We start from the raw sequence: 8,332 nt of genomic DNA, 5'->3' as shown, positions 1-8,332 counted from the left end.
AGGATCACTCACTGTGCAATTGTACAGAGTCGCTGTTTATTCAGGGCAGGGTCACTCACTGTGTAACTTTACAGAGTCACTGTTTATTCAGGGTAATGGTCACTCACGGTGCAACTGTACAGAGTCACTGTTTATTCAGTGTAAGGGTCACTCACTGTGGAACTGTACAGAGTCACTGTTTATTCAGAGTAAGGATCACTCATTGTGTAACTGCACATAGTCATTGTTTATTCAGGGTAAGGATCGCTCGGTGTAACTGTACAGAGTCACTGTTTATTCAGGGTAAGGGTCACTCACTGTGTAACTGTACAGAGTCACTAATTATTCAGAGTAAGGATGACTCACTGTGTAACTGTACAGTGTCACTTTATTCAGGGTAAGGATCAGTCATAGTGTAACAGTATAGAATCACTGTTTATTCAGGGTAGGGGTCACTCATTGAGTAACTGTGCAGAGTCACTGTTTATTCATGGTAAGGATCACTCACTATGGATCTGTCCAGTGTCACTGTTTATTCAGGGTAAGAATCACTCACTGTGTAACTCTACAGAGTCACTGTTTATTTAGTGTAAGGATCACTCACTGTAACTGTACAGAGTCACTGTTTATTCCAAAGGGTTAGGGTCACTCACTGTGTAACTGCACAGAGTCACTTTTTATTCAGGGTAAGGGTCACTCACCGTGGAACTGTACAGAGTCACTGTTTATTCTGGGTAAGGGTAATTCACTGTGTAAATGTAGAGCGTCACTGTTTATTCAGTATCGTGGCCACTCACTGTCTAACTGTACAGAGTCAGTGTTTATTCAGGGTAAGGGTCACTCACTGTAGAACTGTTACAGGGTCACTGTTTATTCATGGTAAGGATCACTCACTGTGTAACTGTACAGTGTCACTGTTTATTCAGGGTAAGGATCCCTCGCTGTGTAACTGTACGGAGTCACTGTTTATTCATGGTAAGGATCACTCACTATGGATCTGTCCAGTGTCACTGTTTATTCAGGGTAAGAATCACTCACTGTGTAACTCTACAGAGTCACTGTTTATTTAGTGTAAGGATCACTCACTGTAACTGTACAGAGTCACTGTTTATTCCAAAGGGTTAGGGTCACTCACTGTGTAACTGCACAGAGTCACTTTTTATTCAGGGTAAGGGTCACTCACCGTGGAACTGTACAGAGTCACTGTTTATTCTGGGTAAGGGTAATTCACTGTGTAAATGTAGAGCATCACTGTTTATTCAGTATCGTGGCCACTCACTGTCTAACTGTACAGAGTCAGTGTTTATTCAGGGTAAGGGTCACTCACTGTAGAACTGTTACAGGGTCACTATTTATTCAGGGGAACGATCACTCACTGTGCAACTGTACAGAGTCACTGTTTATTCAGGGTAAGGGTCACTCACTGTAGAACTGTTACAGGGTCACTGTTTATTCAGGGTAAGGATCACGCACTGTGTAACTGTACGGAGTCACTGGTTATTCATGGTAAGGATCACTCACTGTGGATCTGTCCAGAGTCACTGTTTATTCAGGGTAAGGATCACTCATTGTGTAACTGCACAGGGTTACTGTTGAATCACAGTAAGGATCACTCACTGTGTAATTGTACAGAGTCACTAATTATTCAGAGTAAGGATCACTCACTATGCAACTGTACAGAGTCACTGTTTATTCAGGGTATGGGTCAACTGCTGTGCAACTGTGCAGAGTCACTGTTTTTCATGGAAAGGGTCACTCACTGCGTAACTGCACAGAGTCACTGTTTACTCATGCTTAGGATCACTCACTATGTAACTGTACAGAGTCACTGTTTATTCAGAAGGGTAAGGGTCACTCACTGTGTAACTGTACAGAGTCACTGTTTATTCAGGGTAAGGATCGCTCAGTGTAACTGTTCAGAGTTAATGTTTATTCAAAGTAAGGATCACTCACTGTGTAACTGTACAGAGTCACTGTTTATTTAGGGTAAGGATCCCTCACTGTGTAACTGTATAGAGTCACTGTTTATTCATGGTAAGGATCCCTCACTGTGTAACTGTACAGAGTCACTGTTTATTCAGGGAAAGGATCCCTCACTGTGTAACTGTACAGAGTCACTGTTTATTCATGGTAAGGGTCACGCACTGTGCAACTGTGCAGAGTCACTGTTTAGTCAGGGTAAGGGTCACTCACTGTGGAACTGTACAGGGTCACTATTTATTCAGGGTAAGGATGACTCACTGTGTTACTGTACAGAGTCACTGTTTATTCATGGTAAGGGTCACTCACTGTGTAACTGTACAGAGTCACTGTTTATTGAGGGTAACGATCACTCATTGTGTAACTGTACAGAGTCACTGTTTATTCATGTTAAGGATCATTCACTGTGTAACTGCACAGGGTCACTGTTTATTCCGGGTAAGGATCACCCACTGTGTAATTGTACAGAGTCACTAATTATACAGAGTAAGGATGACTCACTGTGTAACTGTAAAGGGTCATTGTTTATTCAGGGTAAGGGTCATTCACTGTTACTGTACAGGGTCACTGTTTATTCATGGTTAGGATCACTCACTGTCTAACTGTAGAGTCACTGTTTATTCAGAAGGGTAAGGGTCACTCACTGTGTAACTGCACAGAGTCACTGTTTATTCAGGGTAAGGGTAATTCACTGTGTAACTGTACAGCATCACTGTTTATTCAGTATCGTGGCCACTCACTGTGTAACTGTACAGAGTCAGTGTTTATTCAGGGTAAGGGTCACTCACTGTGTAACTGCACATAGTCATTGTTTATTCAGAGTAAGGATTGCTCAGTGTAACTGTACAGAGTCACTGTTTATTCAGGGTAAGGGTCACTCACTAAGTAACTGTACAGAGTCACTGTTTATTCAGGGTAAGGATCACTCATTGTGTAACTGTACAGAGTCACTGTTTATTCATGGTAAGGATCACTCAATGTGGAACTGTCCAGAGACACTGTTTATTCAGGGTAAGGATCACTCACATTGCAACTGTACAGAATCCCTGTTTACTCAGGGTAAGGTTCATTCACTGTGTAACTGTACAGAGTCACTGTTTATTCAGTGTAAGGGTCACTCACTGTGTAACTGTACAGAGTCACTGTTTATTCAGTGTAAGGGTCACTCACTGTGTAACTGTACAGGGTCACTGTTTATTCCGGGTAAGGATCACCCACTGTGTAACTGCACAGGGTAACTGTTGTTTCACGGTAAGGATCACTCACTGTGTAATTGTACAGAGTCACTAATTATTCAGAGTAAGGATGAGTCACTGTGTAACTGTACAGGGTCACTTGATTCAGGGTAAGGATCAGTCAAGGTGTAACAGTACAGAACCATTGTTTATTCAGGGTAGGGGTCACTCATTGAGTAACTGTGCAGAGTCACTAATTATTCAGAGTAAGGATCACTCACTGTGTAACTGTACAGATTCACTGTTTATTCGGGGTAAGGGTCAACCGCTGTGCAACTGTGCAGAGTCAATGTTTTTCAGGGAAAGAGTCACTCACTGCGTAACTGCGCAGAATCAATGTTTATTCATGCTTAGGATCACTTAATATGTAACTGTACAGAGTCACTGTTGATTCAGGGTATGGAACACTCACTATATAACTGAACAGAGTCACTGTTTATTTAGTGTAAGGATCACTCACTGTAACTGTATAGTGTCACTGTTTATTCAAAAGGGTGAGGGTCACTCACTGTGTAACTGCACAGAATCACTGTTTATTCAGGGTAAGGGTCACTCACTGAGTAACTGTACAGAGTCACTGTTTATTGAGGGTAAGGATCACTCACTGTGTAACTGTACAGAGTCACTCTTTATTCAGAGTAAGGATCATTCACTGTGTAACTGTACGTACTCGCAGTTTATTCAGTTTAAGTGTCACCCACAGTGTAACTGTACAGAGTCACTGTTTATTCAGGGTAAGGATCACTCACGTTGCAACTGTACAGAGTCACTGATTATTCAGGGTAAGGTTCATTCACTGTGTAACTGCACAGGGTCACTGTTTATTCAGGGTGAGGATCACGCACTTTGTAACTGGACAGGGTCGCTGTTTATTCAGGGTAAGGATCCCTCACTGTAACTGTACAGAGTTACTGTTTATTCAGGGTACGGGTCACTCACTGTAACTGTACAGAGTCACTGTTTATTCAGGGTAACGTTCACTCACTGTTTAACTGTACAGAATCACTCTTTATTCAGAGTAAGGATCACTCACTGTTTAACTGTACAGAGTCACTGTTTACTCAGGGTAAGGATCATTCACTGTGTAACTGTACGTAGTCGCAGTTTATTCAGTTTAAGTGTCACCCACAGTGTAACTGCACAGAGTCACTGTTTATTCAGGGTAAGGATCACTCAATGTGTAACTGTACAGAGTCACTGATTATTCAGGGTAAGGATCATTCACTGTGTAACTGTACAAAATCACTGTTTATTCCGGGTAAGGATCATTCATTGTGGAACTGTGCAGAGTCACTGTTTATTCAGGGTAAGGATCACTCAATGTGTAACTGTAGAGTGTAACTGTTTATTCAGAGTAAGGATCACTCACTGTGTAACTGTACAGAATTACTGTTTATTCAGGGTAAGTGTCACTCATTGTCTTACTGTGCAGAGTCACTGTTTATTCAGGGGAAGGTCCACTCACTGTGTAACTGGACAGAGTCACTGTTTATTCAGGGTAAGGGTCACTCACTGAGTAACTGTACAGAGTAACTTATTATTCAGAATAAGGTTCACTCAATATGTAACTGTACAGAGTCACTGTTTATTCGGGGTAAGGATCATTCACTGTGTAACTGTACAGAGTCACTGTTTATTCAGGGTAAGGATCAGTCACTGTGTAACTGTGCAAAATCACTGTTTATTCCGGGTAAGGATCACTCATTGTGGAACTGTGCAGAGTCACTGTTTATTCAGGGTAAGGATCACTCAATGTGTAACTGTACAGTGTAACTGTTTATTCAGAGCAAGGATCACTCAATGTGTAACTGTACAGAATTACTGTTTATTCAGGGTAAGTATCACTCATTGTCTTACTGTGCAGAGTCACTGTTTATTCAGGGGAAGGTCCACTCACTGTGTAACTGGACAGAGTCACTGTTTATTCAGGGTAAGGGTCACTCACTGAGTAACTGTACAGAGTAACTTATTATTCAGAATAAGGTTCACTCAATATGTAACTGTACAGAGTCACTGTTTATTCGGGGTAAGGATCATTCACTGTGTAACTGTACAGAGTCACTGTTTATTCAGGGTAAGGATCAGTCACTGTGTAACTGTACAAAATCACTGTTTATTCCGGGTAAGGATCACTCATTGTGGAACTGTGCAGAGTCACTGTTTATTCAGGGTAAGGATCACTCAATGTGTAACTGTACAGTGTAACTGTTTATTCAGAGCAAGGATCACTCAATGTGTAACTGTACAGAATTACTGTTTATTCAGGGTAAGTATCACTCATTGTCTTACTGTGCAGAGTCACTGTTTATTCAGGGGAAGGTCCACTCACTGTGTAACTGGACAGAGCCACTGTTTATTCAGGGTAAGGGTCACTCACTGAGTAACTGTACAGAGTAACTTATTATTCAGAATAAGGTTCACTCACTATGTAACTGTACAGAGTCACTGTTTATTCAGGGTAAGGATCATTCACTGAGTAAATGTACAGAGTCACTGTTCATTCATGATAAGGGTCACTCACTATGTAAAGTACAGAGTCACTGTTTATTCAGGGAAAGGGTCCCTCACTGTGTAACTGTACAGAGTCACTGTTTATTCCGGATAAGGGTCACTCACTGTGTAACTGTATATGGTCACTGTCTATTCAGGGTAAGGATCAGTCACTGTGTAACTGTACATGGTCACTGCTTATTCAGGGTAATGATCTCTCATTGGGTATCTGTACAGAGTCACTGTTTATTCACAGTTAGGATGATACAGTGTTTAACTGTACAGAATCACTGTTTATTCAGGGTAAGTATCACTCATTGTGTAACTGTACAGAGTCATCGTTTTTTCAGTGTAAGTTTCACTCACTGTGTAATTGTGCAGGGTTACTGTTTATTCAGGGTAAGGATCACCCACTGTATAACTGTACAGAATCACTGTTTATTCCGGCTAAGTATCACTCACCGTGTAACTGTGGAGAGTCACTGTTTATTCAGGGTAAGGATCACCCACTGTTTAACTGTACAGAGTCACTGTTTATTCATGGTAAGGGTCGCCCACTGTGCAAAGTACAGAGTCACTGTTTATTCAGGGTAAGGATCACCCACGGTGTAACTGTACAGAGTCCCTGTTTATTCAGGGTAAGGAGCACCCATTGTGTAACTGTACAGAGTCACTGATTATTCAGGGGAAGGTTCACTCACTGTGTAACTGGACAGAGTCACTGTTTATTCAGCAGGGTATGGGCCACACACTGCATAACTGTAGAGAGTCACTATATATTCACGGTACAGGTCACCCACTGTATAACTGTACAGAGTCACTGTTTATTCAGTGTAAGGTTCACTCACTGTGTAATTGTACAGAGTCACTTATTCAGAATAACGTTCAATCACTGTCCAACTGGTCAGAGTCACTGCCGAAGTTCTGCCGAAGGGCCATGGAGGCTCGAAACGTTGACTGATTTCTTCTCCGCCGATGCTGCCAGACTTGCTGAGTTTTTCCAGGTAATTCTGTTTTTGTTTTGTTTTGGTCAGAGTCACTGTTTATTCAGGGTAAGGATCACCCACTGTGTAACTGTACAGGGTCACTGTTTATTCAGGCTAAGGATCACTCACTGTGTAACTGTACAGAGTCACTGTTTACTGAGGGTAACGATCACCCTCTGTGTAACTGTACAGGGTCACTGTATATTCAGGGTAAGTGTCACTCATTGAGTAACTGTACAGAGTCACTGTTTATTCAGAAGGGTAAGGGTCACTCACTGTGTAACTGTACAGAGTTGCTGTTTATTCAAGGTATCAATCACTCATTGTGTAACTGTACAGAGGCACTGTTTATTCAGGATAAGGGTCACTCACTGAGTAACTGTACAGAGTCACTGTTTATTGAGTGTAAGGGTCACTCACAGTGTAACTGTACAAAATCACTCTTTATTCAGGGTAAAGCTCACCCACTGTGTAACTGTACAGAATCACTGTTTATTCAGGGGAAGGATCACTCACTGTGTAACTGGACAGAGTCACTGTTCATTCAGTAGGTTATGGGTCACTCACTGTATAACTGTAGAGAGTCACTGTTTATTCAGGGTAAGGGTCACCCACTGTATAACTGTACAGAGTCACAGATTATTCAGCGTAAGGATCATTCACTGCGTAACTGTACAGAATCACTGTTTATTCCGGATAAGTATCACTCACCGTGTAACTGTGGAGAGTCACTGTTTATTCAGGGTAAGGATCACCCCTGTGTAACTGTCCAGCGTCACTGTTTATTCCGGATAAGGATCACTCACTGTTTAACTGTATATGGTCACTGTCTATTCAGGGTAAAGATCAGTCACTGTGTAAGTGTACAGGGTCACTGTTTATTCAGCAGGGTAAAGGTCACTCACTGTGTAACTGTACATGGTCACTGTTTATTCAGGGTAAGGATCACTCACTGTGTAACTGTACAGAATCATTGTTTATTCAGGGTAAGGATCACTCACTGTGTAAGTGTACAGAGTTACCTTTTATTCATGGTAAGGATCACTCCTTGTGTAACTGTACAGAGTCACTGTTTATTCAGAGTAAGGATCACTCATTGTGCAACTGTACAGAGTAACTGTTTATGCAAGGTAAGGCTCACCCACTGTGTAACTGTCCAGGGTCACTGTTTATTCCGGGGAAGGATCACTCACTGTGTAACTGGACAGAGTCACTGTTCATTTAGCAGGTTATGGGTCATTTACTGTATAACTGTACAGAGTCACAGATTATTCAGGGTAAGGATCATTCACTGTGTAACTGTACAGAATCACTGTTTATTAAGAGTAAGGTTCACTCACTGTGCAACTTTTCAGAGTGACTGTTTATTCAGGGTAAGGATCACCCACTGTGTAACTGTACAGAGTCACTGCTTATTCAGGGTATGGATCACTCACTGTGGAACTGTACAGGGACAGAGTATATATTCAGGGTAAGTGTCACTCTTTGTGGAACTGTAGAGTCACGGTTTATTCAGGGTAAGGATCAACACTGAGGAACTGTACAGAGTCACTGTTTATTCATAGTAAGGGTCACTCACTGTGTAAAGTACAGAGTCACTGTTTATTCAGGGTAAGTATCACTCATTGTGTAACTGTGCAGAGTCACTGTTTATTCAGGGTA

This window comes from Cetorhinus maximus, chromosome 13, assembly GCF_964194155.1.
Source record: "Cetorhinus maximus chromosome 13, sCetMax3.hap1.1, whole genome shotgun sequence".
In the NCBI taxonomy this organism is placed as follows: Eukaryota; Metazoa; Chordata; class Chondrichthyes; order Lamniformes; family Cetorhinidae; genus Cetorhinus; species Cetorhinus maximus.
Note: the sequence above shows the minus strand (reverse complement) of the source record.